This window comes from Coffea arabica, chromosome 2e, assembly GCF_036785885.1.
Source record: "Coffea arabica cultivar ET-39 chromosome 2e, Coffea Arabica ET-39 HiFi, whole genome shotgun sequence".
In the NCBI taxonomy this organism is placed as follows: Eukaryota; Viridiplantae; Streptophyta; class Magnoliopsida; order Gentianales; family Rubiaceae; genus Coffea; species Coffea arabica.
Genome location: NC_092313.1, coordinates 4,363,083 through 4,375,088, shown reverse-complemented (window position 1 = coordinate 4,375,088; position 12,006 = coordinate 4,363,083). Strand labels below are relative to the sequence as shown.

The window sequence follows — 12,006 nt, the reverse complement described above, 5'->3', positions numbered from 1 at the left end:
GGGGGCAAATAGACAAATAGTTGGGCATGGACGTTTTTCAAAACCACTACTCAAAAAAGAAGCAAACAAAAAACACAAAAAGAAAACCCAAAAAAAAAAAAAAGAGAAAGAGAGAAGCTTATGATCTGTTTGTTGAATTGGGACAAAAAGAAAGAACATCAATGGTTGGCAAGGCAGATGATGGCGCCCACCAAAAACCATAGTATGACTGATCCAGATGCTTTGATCAATTGTGGACATGGACAGAAAGTCACAGGTGCTCCAGTCCCACAAACAATCTACATAATTTCGAAGAAGACTTGGTACTGCTCCTGTCCTGCACAAAGAGGCAGGCGGCCCCCGGCCGTCTGCAACTGTTCCTCATCACCCAAGTAAGTGTAATCCACCCACACCGGAATAGGATGGATCGATCTCATTCATTCCAAACTACATATGCTCACCAATTTAGTTTCTCTAGCTGACCAGCACATACTAATTCATTTTCTTGACCTATATGATGAACTTAACTACCGTCGAAGCTTTTTTAAACTGCTTTCTTATTAATACAGGCGCGCTCATCGGAAATTGCCATGAGGCGCACAAGATTCTGCACCCATCAAATAAGCGACGAAATATCATAATTTTCTCAAAGCCTTTTGCTTTCTTAAGAATGCTTGTTAGTTCTTGGTCTCGACTAAATTTCAAAACCTGATTTGAGATTCTGGTTTTGAAAAATCTACACGTTGTTACATTTTCAACTGCTTTTCATATCTTGATTTTGGATCTTTTAAGTTTAAAAGAAAAGTTGAAAATTAGAATGCTCCTAAGTACTCGCGTGGAAAATGTTATGCTTAACAAAAGGTCCTCTTTTTTTTCTTTTTTTTTTTTAAACGTTATAACCCCATTTGTCATATAACGTGTCCCTTGAGCTCCTCTTTGCAGGTGATCATGGATCCAAAGTCAAAAGGTTACGGTCATATTTTGAGTGATTGCACTGGAATTCCTGTTTATTTTCTAATTGCTTTAAAGGTGGCATATCTTGAAGAAGTCTGATGGCCATCAAGCTTTCATGAAAACCCTAGAAGTTGGCAATTTAGAAAGGAATGGTTTCACAAACCTCGCCTGAGGTTTTAAATATTACACTAACCTTCCTTGTCAGAAATTTAGATCCATTACTTACATAAGATATAGTGAAAGTGCTACTTCGCCCTAAGGCGTTATGCATTATTACAAATAGATATTTGACAAAAAAAAAAAGGGTTAGGGCACTAAATAAATAAGATTAACTAATTAAACCAAAAAAATATTATTTCGTCTCAAATTAGCAACTATAATTACAATTAAAAAATGGAATCAATTGTTATTCTAAGATTGCGCTATTTTTGTGATTGATATAATTACTTGACAATGATCAGGACAGACAATCTTATATAATATATACAGATAGATCTTACAAGCAAGAGAAATAGAAGAATTTTCTGATTGACTTATTTTATTGAATCTGGTGTTCAGACAAAACTATTTATTTTTTCCTTTTGTTGTTGATTTATTGACTAAGCGTTGTATATTTTCTGGTTTTTGCACCAATACTTTTACTTTCACCTCGTTAACTAAAATAAAAAAATTATTTTTTTATCCAAATTTAGATGCTTATATTAATAATTTAATAGCATTATAGAGTTAGTTGTGTCTTTTATATGTAGTTGCATATGACAAAAAATTATGGCCATTACAATTTGCACTATTTGTGTGCAAATACCATTGTTGATTCAGGTTATAGTTGCTACATGTTTTCAAATTTTACGTATATCCCTTGATTTTTATTAATTATTTTATTCTTTACTAATGCAACTTGAGGACAATTAGAAAATGGCATATATGGAAGAAAATTATCATCTCACACCTCAAAATACTTTTTTAATAGTACTTTTTCTGAATTGGACTGATTTGTTACCAAAACTTTAAGTTCGAGGGAGATTAGTGTAATGTTTGAAACCTCGAGAGAGGTCAATGAAAGTGTCAGAAATCTCAAGGGAAGGTTTCTGAAATTATCCCATACAGAAAAGTTACGCATTAGTTCTTCACTTTCCAAATTTGCACCCTTAATAATTGTTCCATCACATCTTAAAATAGTCAACAAGAACAAAACACAAAATCTACAAACGATTGTCCTGACACTCCATTTGGCCGACTATATGCTCCTGCAATGTACTACATCTTTTATTTCCTACAATCAAAGGTAAGATAAGAGTGCCCTTTTATTCAAAGAGCAATCCAACGAAACGACTTTTATAGGCCTGTTTTAGCTGGACTACTCTCGAATATTTTTCTCTTTCTTTTGCTTTTAGCTTTTCTAAAGTTAAAAAAGAACTCTGAAATTAAAAAGCTACAGGAGACCAGTTTTTGTAATTTTTATTTTGAGCTTTTCTACGAAAACTACAAACATTTGGGGGCAGATATTCTTGGCTGCTCTAAGCCATTGCCAAGAACGCTCCCCCAAGTATGACCAGTCGATATCACGCCTTAATTCCACCACGTTCACATTGTGGTGTTTTGTCACCCAACAAAATAAAAGGATACGGAAAGATTGCTTTCTGTCGCACGCAGATTATTGAGTAGTGAATCTAACAATACTAAACCAGCCTTCTGGCCAGTGCCAACATATATTTTACTATTAACATAGAGCTGGCCTACGTATATATACAAAGAGAGCTGGCCTAACAAACTCAAACAAGCGCATAAAATTTGGTCCAAAACATGGGTGCCCCGATATACACAAAAACCAATAGTCGAGATTGTACTACAATCTTGATTTTTTTTTATTTTTTTTTACGTAACGGCACATATAATTTAATCTAACATATTCCTACTGGGAGGGGGGAAGCCTACTCTAAGGGATGGCTTAATTGAATTGGGGGAACCTGATGGGGATTGAACCACCATCAGATCAGACGGATGCATCACACATCCGTATATATTTAGAACAAATCTCATATAGAGACACATTGATGGGAGCTAAGGTTTGAATCATCGACCTCCCATCATACAATTAAGGTGATGGCCAACTCCTCTAAAGGGAGTTAATTTACTACAATCTTAATTGGCGCGACACAATTTGGATCATTGAGCATTTGAAGATTGGATTTACTTAAATGTGAGTCTAAAATTTGATTTGACCTTCGTAACAACTATCCATCTAGGTGCCAATTGCATCGAGAAGTTGACCATGTCATCTAAGTTTAGTTTTGATCCTCTGAAATCCGAATTAGTTTGTCTTCGAAAAATGCTCAAAATCATTTTTAACCTAATAATGACTTCTTAGGGATTTTAGATCTTAAGACGTATTGTAAGTACCATATGGTTTTCAATCCTCATTTGCATATTGTTTAAAAAAGATTGACGTTGTGATATACAAACCTTTGTAGTACGTGATTTGCACAACTCGGGGAATGTTTTGTTAGCACAATATTCCTTGAAATGACTTGTATTTTTTGTGTTCAGTGACTTTTTGTACGAGTTCACACCTATTTGTTGTGTTTAGAATTGTATGGCGATATTTGTCTCAACCCTTAGCCCCTCATCGGGGAGTCAGGATCAAACAAACAGAGATAACGGGCAAAAGAAAAGCTAGCAACCTCCAAAGATTTGAATGAATGGAGATTGTGATGGAGGGTCAAAGAGTGATGGCAATGTTTTACGGCTATGCCATGGAGTCATCAAGGCAGGCGCAAGGTTTGTAAAATCGGGATCCTACGTAGAATCGATTTTAGTTTCACAGGATCGGATCGTAGTATCGGATCGTAGAATCGTAAGATCCTACCAAAAGCTCCTAATTGCAATTAAAGGTTGCAATTCTTTGATAAATTACAAATATACCACAAATATTTTCATTTACTTGCAAAATGGAGCTTCGTATTTCACAAATTTACAAAAAAATTGTAGGATCGTACGATCCTACCGATCCTGCTACGATTCTATGCGATCCTACAGAGATTAATATGATTTGCGACTCTGAATACGATCCGGATCGATTTTGGTTATCCGGATTGTAGGACCGTACGATCCTACAATCCGGATCGCGATTTTGACAACTATGGGCAGGCGCGTGAATAGGAGGATATTCACCTGGATCTTGTCCCTTGGTTGGTACTCTTTTATCATGTTTTAAAAAAGTTCGATGCCATGTCTAATCTAACACCGTATCCACCGAAACGGGCGGCATTTTCAAGCAAAGCACGTTTTCACGCCTCTTCTCTTCTCTTCTCTTCTCTTCTTCCAAGCGGCGGCCGGGAAGCAAGCGAGCAACCAAGGCACAGAAAAAAAGGGCTAAATGGCAAGGTGCATTTTTCAGCACCGATTTCCAGCAACCTAAATGCAGAAATTCTGAAGCCGTAATAAATTTGGACCAGTACAAGTACAAGTGGGTAATTAATTAGCTGATGGATAGGCACGGACGACAAACGTAGCTGGGTAATTTCCGATGGGTTTTTGGTTGTCACTTTGTACCTGTAAATAAATAAAGGAACTCTGGAAAAGAGTAATATTGGGTCCCATTTACAACTCAGGTGGGTTTCTTGGAACAGTAACGGTCTGTATCAAGGACCACGTCAGGTATAAATTTGGATTGCTACAGTGATTGTTGGGAGTATTTTTTTTACTAGATAAATATTTGGTGTGCTTGCATGTAACTGTGTGTTGTACGTGTAAATTTTATTAGAGCTAAATCTTATCTACAATGACATGACATGACATGACAGTATATACACATCATCACTCAACTCAATTTAATGGTACATGTGTAAAAATTAGATTTTTTTTTACATAATTATCATTCATTTAAAAATACACTGTGACATTAATGTATAAAAGATTAATTTTTTTTTTGTCATTTATCATTTATCTACTTTATTCCTACTTTAGTCTATTCTAAAAGGAAGTCCAACTGGACCTATAGAGAAATCGATGGAAACTGAATCACCATCGGATCAGACGGGTGCACTACGCAACTGTCTGTATGGATTTGAGGAAACCATACATATTATAACAAATGATGAAAATGATAAAAGATAAGGTTTGAATCCATAAACTCCCACCTACTTATCAAGATTAATTCATTTTATTAAATCAACTTATAAATATTATGATATACGTGAGTGTCTACAAACCTTTCTTTAGATAAAAAAAAAAAAAAAAAACACTCGTGCTTATCCGAAGAAAGCACTATACCAAAGAAGGGGGATTCAATCTTTGTTACGCTCGCTCAATGCATTCACTCGTCGCCTAATTTAGAATTTTGGGGCAGCATTTGCTGACCACGCAGCGCCGACAAAGAGAGGTTACACTCTTGCAGACTAAATACATCAACGTCAAAAAGGGCACCATGCAATTCAGAAATTCTTCTGTTCTGGGAAAAGATTGAGAATGGGGTTTCTAATTATCTGCAGAATTCTTTCTTGCTTAAAACATGATGCATATGTAATTTCTGACTCGCATCACAAAGCAAATGCCAAGAGTTAGGCTGGCTGGCGTTCTACAGAAATTAATACTGGTTTGGTTTTGGTTGATACGGTGGACTGGACGGCTATATTATTAGTATTTATTTATTTATTAGGTAATACTACTGTATTCCACAACATACAAAGTGACGTGAACGCAGACTTCATTGTCGAGGGAAGGACAGAGCTAGTAACAAAGAAAAAGAGCTAGCAAAATTCTTTCGACTTCAAATTGTAGTACTACTGCTACATCTTTAAGCTGTAACCTTGGAGGACGGAATTCTGACCTGCAAATTTCTTAACCAAAATTCCTTCAGCAAATTGAAGCACATTTCAAAATTTTTTTTTTTTTAAAAAAATTTGGACAAGAAGAGGTGAATGCAATTAAATTGATTAATTAGCTAGAAGAAAGGAAGAAAAAAGGTGAACTGGTCTATGATGTCCGGGCTATATCATACAACGTGGAGAGACTGGCATCCTAAATCCCCCGGAAGGACGTATAAACCAATTTATTTGTAAGAGATGTCGTGCTTCGAAGAAAAGCATCAGTAGAGGAAGTGAAAAATCATTATTCTTACTACTGTTTTCCAAATACATGTACCCACTTTTAGTGAGACACTAAAAAACACTTTAAAAATATCCCAAAAAAAAAACACACACACATACAACAAACACCATCATCATCATCATCATCATCATCATCCTCCCCCTCTTCCCATTCGCGGCCCTCTCCAAATGGCACCGGCACGCCCCCGCCTCCAACCTGCCGCCCTTACCTCTCTCTCCAACCTTATCCTTATCACTCACACGATACGGCAAGGCTACAACTAGGGGGTGCCAACTAGTCCGACTTGATCGTGTTATTTGCGAGTTTGTTCGTTCAAAACTCGAACTCGAGCCTTATTATTTGAATCTTGAACTCAATAAATTTTTAAATATATTTGTATGATTTAATTTTTTTTAATATAAAATATCTTTTGTATTCTTTATTTATAATTATATAAGGATTGAGTTCGAACAAGTTAAAATTGGGTTGAGTTTAAATACTAAAAAGCTTAAAGAATTCAAACTCAACTATTGCATTTCTAATTGCGAACCTGTGAGCATATGTGTTTAGATTGAAGATTATTTCACTTTATTTATACCTTATTTATACATACTGACTTGATCAACACATTTTCAATCACTTTTTTATCTCACATACATCATATAAAAAAAAATAATATTGTAAAAATATCTCAAATAATTTACGATCCAATCACCTTTGTATTAGCCTCCAACAACTTTGCCACCCTCCATCTTGCGCCGCACTTCATGGCCTATTTTGCCATGTGTCGATCATTTTTGGGCAAATCCGAAGCCATTTTGGAAAGTATCCCAAACATATATAGTATAGTAAAAAAACCGTATCCAAGAATATTTCTAAAATACATTATGCATCCTGAAAACTAGTTTTATGGACGGACCAATCCTGAAAACACTAGTACTGTAGCAAACAAGCCATTATGCATCCTACTGTTGTTTTTCACTATAGAGTGGGGTACCCTTGTACTAAAACAAATTGAGATCGACGAAGACGGAGAGGGAGAGATATTATTCTCCGTCAATCTGCCAAAATATTTCCCCAAGAACAAAAAGCACATATATCATATCATATCATATTACAGTATATCATAACCGAAAAAAAATTAATGAAAAATAAAAAAAGAATCAGCCCACCGCCACGGCAGGCAGGCAGGCCACCAACAAATAAAAAACCCACTCCTCCCCCTTGGAGTTCCTCCTCTTCACCCCTTGCACTCCCAGCAGCCCAGAGAGTGGAAAATGCTACTACTGATACCTTGCGAAAAGATGGAGAGAACAAGCACGGCAACAAACACCGCTCTGCTATGCAGTATGCAGCTGTGTACATTAACCGTCTTTCTCCCTGAACTTCTCTTTTCATCTTCGCTGCCCTTGAGTTTGAAATGGAGGAGTTTCATTTTTGCTCCTTTGTTTTTTCAGACCATTTTGCAGTAGGGAGTGGGGAGTACTATTTGGTTGCTTTCTTACTGGCTTACTGCAGCTGGCTCAGCACACATCATGAACCGTAACATCCATCATCAATCTATGTGCATTTTTCATTCTGACTTGATTGTTTCCTCTCCTTCTCTTCTTTACAGTTTTCTTTTTTGGTTGTAGATCTTTAAGTCGCTTTCGTTTCCCTGATTCTCATGCCGAAAGCGACCTATCATATCCTCCTCCTCCTCCTCCTCCTCTCTGATTTAATATTGCGGTCTTCCGTATTTCATGCGACCGCCCTTCTTATAGGTATATGCTGATGCCTGTATGTTTTGAGTTTCCGGGTCTCCTTTTCTGCTTCCTTCCTCTACACATCTTTTGAACTGACCATCTTTTTATCCCTTCCGTTGAGGGTTTTGCCGGTTCTTTTCTATTCAAGCCAGCTCTCATCCACAGAGGCATATATATGCCCCTAATCTGGTGTTCAAAAGTTAGGTAAATTTAGGCATCACAAAAAGCTTAGGGTTTCCATCCAAAATTCCTCGCCACAAGTATTCCGAGTATCAGTTTTGGTAGTATATTTACTTTACTACTGCTAGTTTATGAGTCTATTGTTTTAGAGAGCGTTCATTTGTATCACTTTATCGTTTGAAAAACTTGGGCTGAGTCCTACCGTCTCTCCTGTTCTCGTCTACATTAGCCTCTTCTTCTTTTGTTCTAGTAATGGCCAGCTATTGATTTTCTGGTTCCTTTGTGGCTTTGATGATTTACGGTATGTGGAAAATAACGGCTCTCGACTTCTTTCTTCCTTTTAACTCTTATTTCAATCTCATTACTCAGGTTAGGGTTGCATAATTGTTGACTCTGCCCGGTAATAAGAATGTTTACTTAGATGAATGTTAAGTTTGTTTGCAATAAGGGATTAAAAGGGAAAAAAAAAAAGTTTTGACTCCATGTTTCTTTGGTCTCCACAAGCATTGACCCCATGGCTGTAGTACTACGTAGTTCTGTTTCCTTCTTGCTTCTAGATTTTCTAGATTTCAGGCAAATCGCTTTATGATTGATGATGCTTCCTAGCACTCCTTGCTAGTAATTAGGTTCCAATTTCACCATGTCTTAAGAATAAAGGCCGTTTTAGATTTATGTTCATCAGCTGCTCAAAGTGCCAGCCTTTTGAGCTTTGTTCTGGGATGAGTAATGTTAGTATCACTTCCCGATGATTTTTGTATTTGGGGTTCACTTTTCTCCATTATGCCAATTATTGTGAGCTATCCTTTGTATTGTAGTTTGGCCATTGTGTAATTGGATTGTGCATGAAGAACAAGATGTAAATTTGAAATTCCTGCGGCTGCTTTTTGAACTTATTGCATTTCATGTGTTCCTTGAAGCCTTGTAAAGAAACAAAATAAGATCAGGTTATTTGCATTTCAGCACAACTACTTCAAGCCCGAAGAAGCCTGTTGCTTTATAATTGATCTTCTCCTTTTATGTTAAATCTGTTTCGCACCTGTGTAGCTGTGTGGTTTATGCCGGTTGCTGGTGATGACATTAACAGCGTTAATCGATCCCTTGGACTTTACGTTGATGTCTGGATAGAAGTTAAAAGTTGTCCATCTGTTCAATGTGAATAATGGATGAAAGGTTCCCGTTAGGTTTCTTGGTTAAATGGATGCAGACTTAACAAAATTTTAATATGGTTTAATTATCATTGAGAAGTGAAGGAGGATCAAATTGGTCATATAATGACTTGCTGATCATTTTCAATCATTGGGGAATTTGATACATATTGAGCAGCTGAATGATGCGATTAATAGTGTCATTAGGAAATTGTGTGAGAGAGCTTCCTTCAGCCCACTCATGGATGAGATCAGGGGTTGAATTAGCTGCCGACTCATTCACTTAATCACTCAGTAGAAAGATAAGATTTGTGCTACTGTGGTTGAGTGAATGATGCGGGAGATAATTTTCTACCGGCTCCGTCTGTGCTTGGACTGAAGGGAGCTCCCTCTTGGTGTTGCCTTTACTTCTCTCTGATCCAAATGTTTCCTACTGTGTACTTGTTTTGAAATGTCAAGCTTATTTTTCTCCCCACCCTGATTAGAACATCTTACTGTTCATTAACATGGCTTGTCTCATGAGCTTCTGAGGGCTTATTACTACTTTTTTCCATTTCCCATTTATTGGAGAACTGCTTTCACGCAGGACTATCTATTTTTTTTTTTTTTAATAAATTCGTCCTTGGTCAGATCCTTAAGTTCTGGTCAAACTGGTATGCTTTCTTCTGACATGTAATTCTGCTTGACGTATGGGCTAACAAAATTACAGATGTTACTAGTCATTTATTGCAATCCACCACCGCACCTTTCATCTTTAACCATTCTCCTTTTGCACTCCAGATGTTAGGTTTTGAGTTGACCGCGGTCTTAGCATGATTGTAGAGCACTGCAAGTTATATCCCCGCAGTGATTGTGGTGTGTGTTGTACCGGCTGGCTTTAACAGGCATACTCCCTCAGAAACATGTTACCGAGGGGCCTGCCATGCAACCTGTGAATTGTCATGTCCTTTCCTGCAATGTGTCAGCTAATTTAAGTGGGTATGTTCCGGTAATGGAGTACTTTGCCGGGGTAGAGAAACCACCACTAGGGAGGGCCATTTGCTCTCTTTGTCCCTAAATCATTTTGGACCCTTCAAGGGCATGGGCATGGGCATGGATGGGTGATAGCAGTCGAGCTATCCTAATAGATGAGACTGCACCAGATGCTGCTCTTCGTTAAATTTTTAATCCCATTTCCATTAGTTCTCTCTAAAATTGTCAGGTTCCTTTGGCTAGCTGATGACTTGGGAGGATTCTAACATCATCCAAGTTTTGCAGGGAAATGTTGCATACTGGAGTTCAATATATAGCTTTCTCTCCAGTCCAGTCCAGTCCAGTCATCGAGGAGGCTGTTTCTTAAAGTTGCTAGCAAAACCCCCTCCTCCTTGTCATCATCTGGAAAGAAATAGAAAGGAAAAGACTTCCACTTGCAGGTTTTTGTTCCTCCTCTACTGGTTAAAACTCTATGGATAAAGGAGAAGCATGATCGATCCCCCTGGATGCCTTGTATCATCATGATTCTCTCTCTTTGCATGGCTCATCTCACTGCATAAGAAACTTTTGTTAATAATAATAATAATATGGTGAACAGTGCCTTAATAAAGCTGCTGCATTTCATTTCTTTCTTAAAAAAAGAACCTCTTGATTTGTGGAAGATGATGATCCTTAGTTAGTTGTATATCAGATAAGTTGTGTACTTTTGTAGCAAGTTGGCGATGAAAGTAGTATAGTATATGATGTACAAGTACCATAGGGCCTGGAGCTAAACTCACTTCAACTTTGCTTTAACTTGTTGGGAAAGTACGCTTGTGCCTTTTTTATTATTATTATTATTATTATTATTTTATAATAAGCCGAGAGCATCGGTGGTGTTTGTTTGTTGTTTTTTATGCTGTGTCAGCTGCATGGGTAATCATACAATTGATTTTGCCAAAAATGGATGGGGACTTCAAATCCCCTGTTCTGTTCTGGTAAATACTACTACTACTACTACTACTACCTCCGTAGATTGATATGGTATTACTACTATTTGTTTATATATAATTAATATAGCACTCCTCTCTCGAGCCTCCTTTTTTTTTTTTTTTTTTTTTTTTTTTTTTTTTTTACGGAAAAAATCAATGGATTCCCTCTGTAGGGTAGGGTGGTCCCGAATTTCTTCCACGCTGTTTGTGGAATGTAATCGATGAACTTTTCGATAGATAGTCTATTCTATTCTACTGTTGATTTTGTAACCCAAAAAAAGAGAGGACTAAACAAGCCTTTAGGGTTTAATGGGAACACATTCTTGTTGCCATCTCCTCCTCTGGGACGCGGGGCTGGAGCGGTTGTCAGAACAACCGCTCCTGAAGGTTAATACCATTTGTACATGGTGTAACATCATCTGTACAAGGTGTAACAATCTTGGAACAACAGCGAGTAACAATGGAACAACATTTTTGTGGGTCCCACACGGCGTGAAAATCGAGTTACAAGACGTGATCTGAACTGCACAAATTTTTGAGGCCTCATTCAGGCCGTGAACTGCCTGGGACGGTTGTCCCAGGCCCCTCGTCCCCTCCTCTGTGCTTTAATCACATTCATCACCAAGCTGATATTATTATTATTTTGATACTACAGACTGCAGACTATTATTTTGTGGATTCAGGTAAAAGACATAATACAGATGACAATCTGTACAGAGATTGTCAACTAGTGTGTTTTTTTTTTTTTTTTTTGGGCTATAATATATATAGCCTTGGTCGTGTTGTTAAACTGTTAAAGTGAGAGAGAGCGGAGGAGGGGTCAAAACCCATGGATGGAAAGATGTTGGTGGTATAGTGGTCCCTTCCTTGGCGTCTTGTAGTGCCCATCGCCTGATGCAAAAACTCGTCATCTTTTCCCTCCCAATGTTGAAGCAACAGTAGCAGGAGTGTACGTATACGTGTGTCGGCTGC

General features: G+C 37.6%; 2 long non-coding RNA genes across 5 annotated transcripts; both read left to right on the top strand.

Moving 5' to 3' along the window:
* Positions 1-20: 20 nt before the first annotated feature.
* Positions 21-737, top strand: LOC140036519 (uncharacterized). Its single transcript, XR_011840086.1, has 2 exons — positions 21-371; positions 549-737. It is a non-coding gene; the product is annotated as an uncharacterized lncRNA (long non-coding RNA).
* Positions 738-6,913: 6,176 nt separating this feature from the next.
* Positions 6,914-10,873, top strand: LOC113730223 (uncharacterized). 4 transcript variants are annotated; one of them, XR_011840085.1, is made up of 3 exons: positions 6,944-7,380; positions 7,479-8,247; positions 9,872-10,873. It is a non-coding gene; the product is annotated as an uncharacterized lncRNA (long non-coding RNA). The 4 variants fall into 4 exon arrangements; XR_011840084.1 differs by having other exon boundaries at positions 6,999-7,380; positions 7,479-7,563; positions 10,349-10,873; XR_011840083.1 differs by having other exon boundaries at positions 6,914-8,247; positions 10,349-10,873.
* The last annotated feature ends 1,133 nt before the right edge of the window (positions 10,874-12,006 follow it).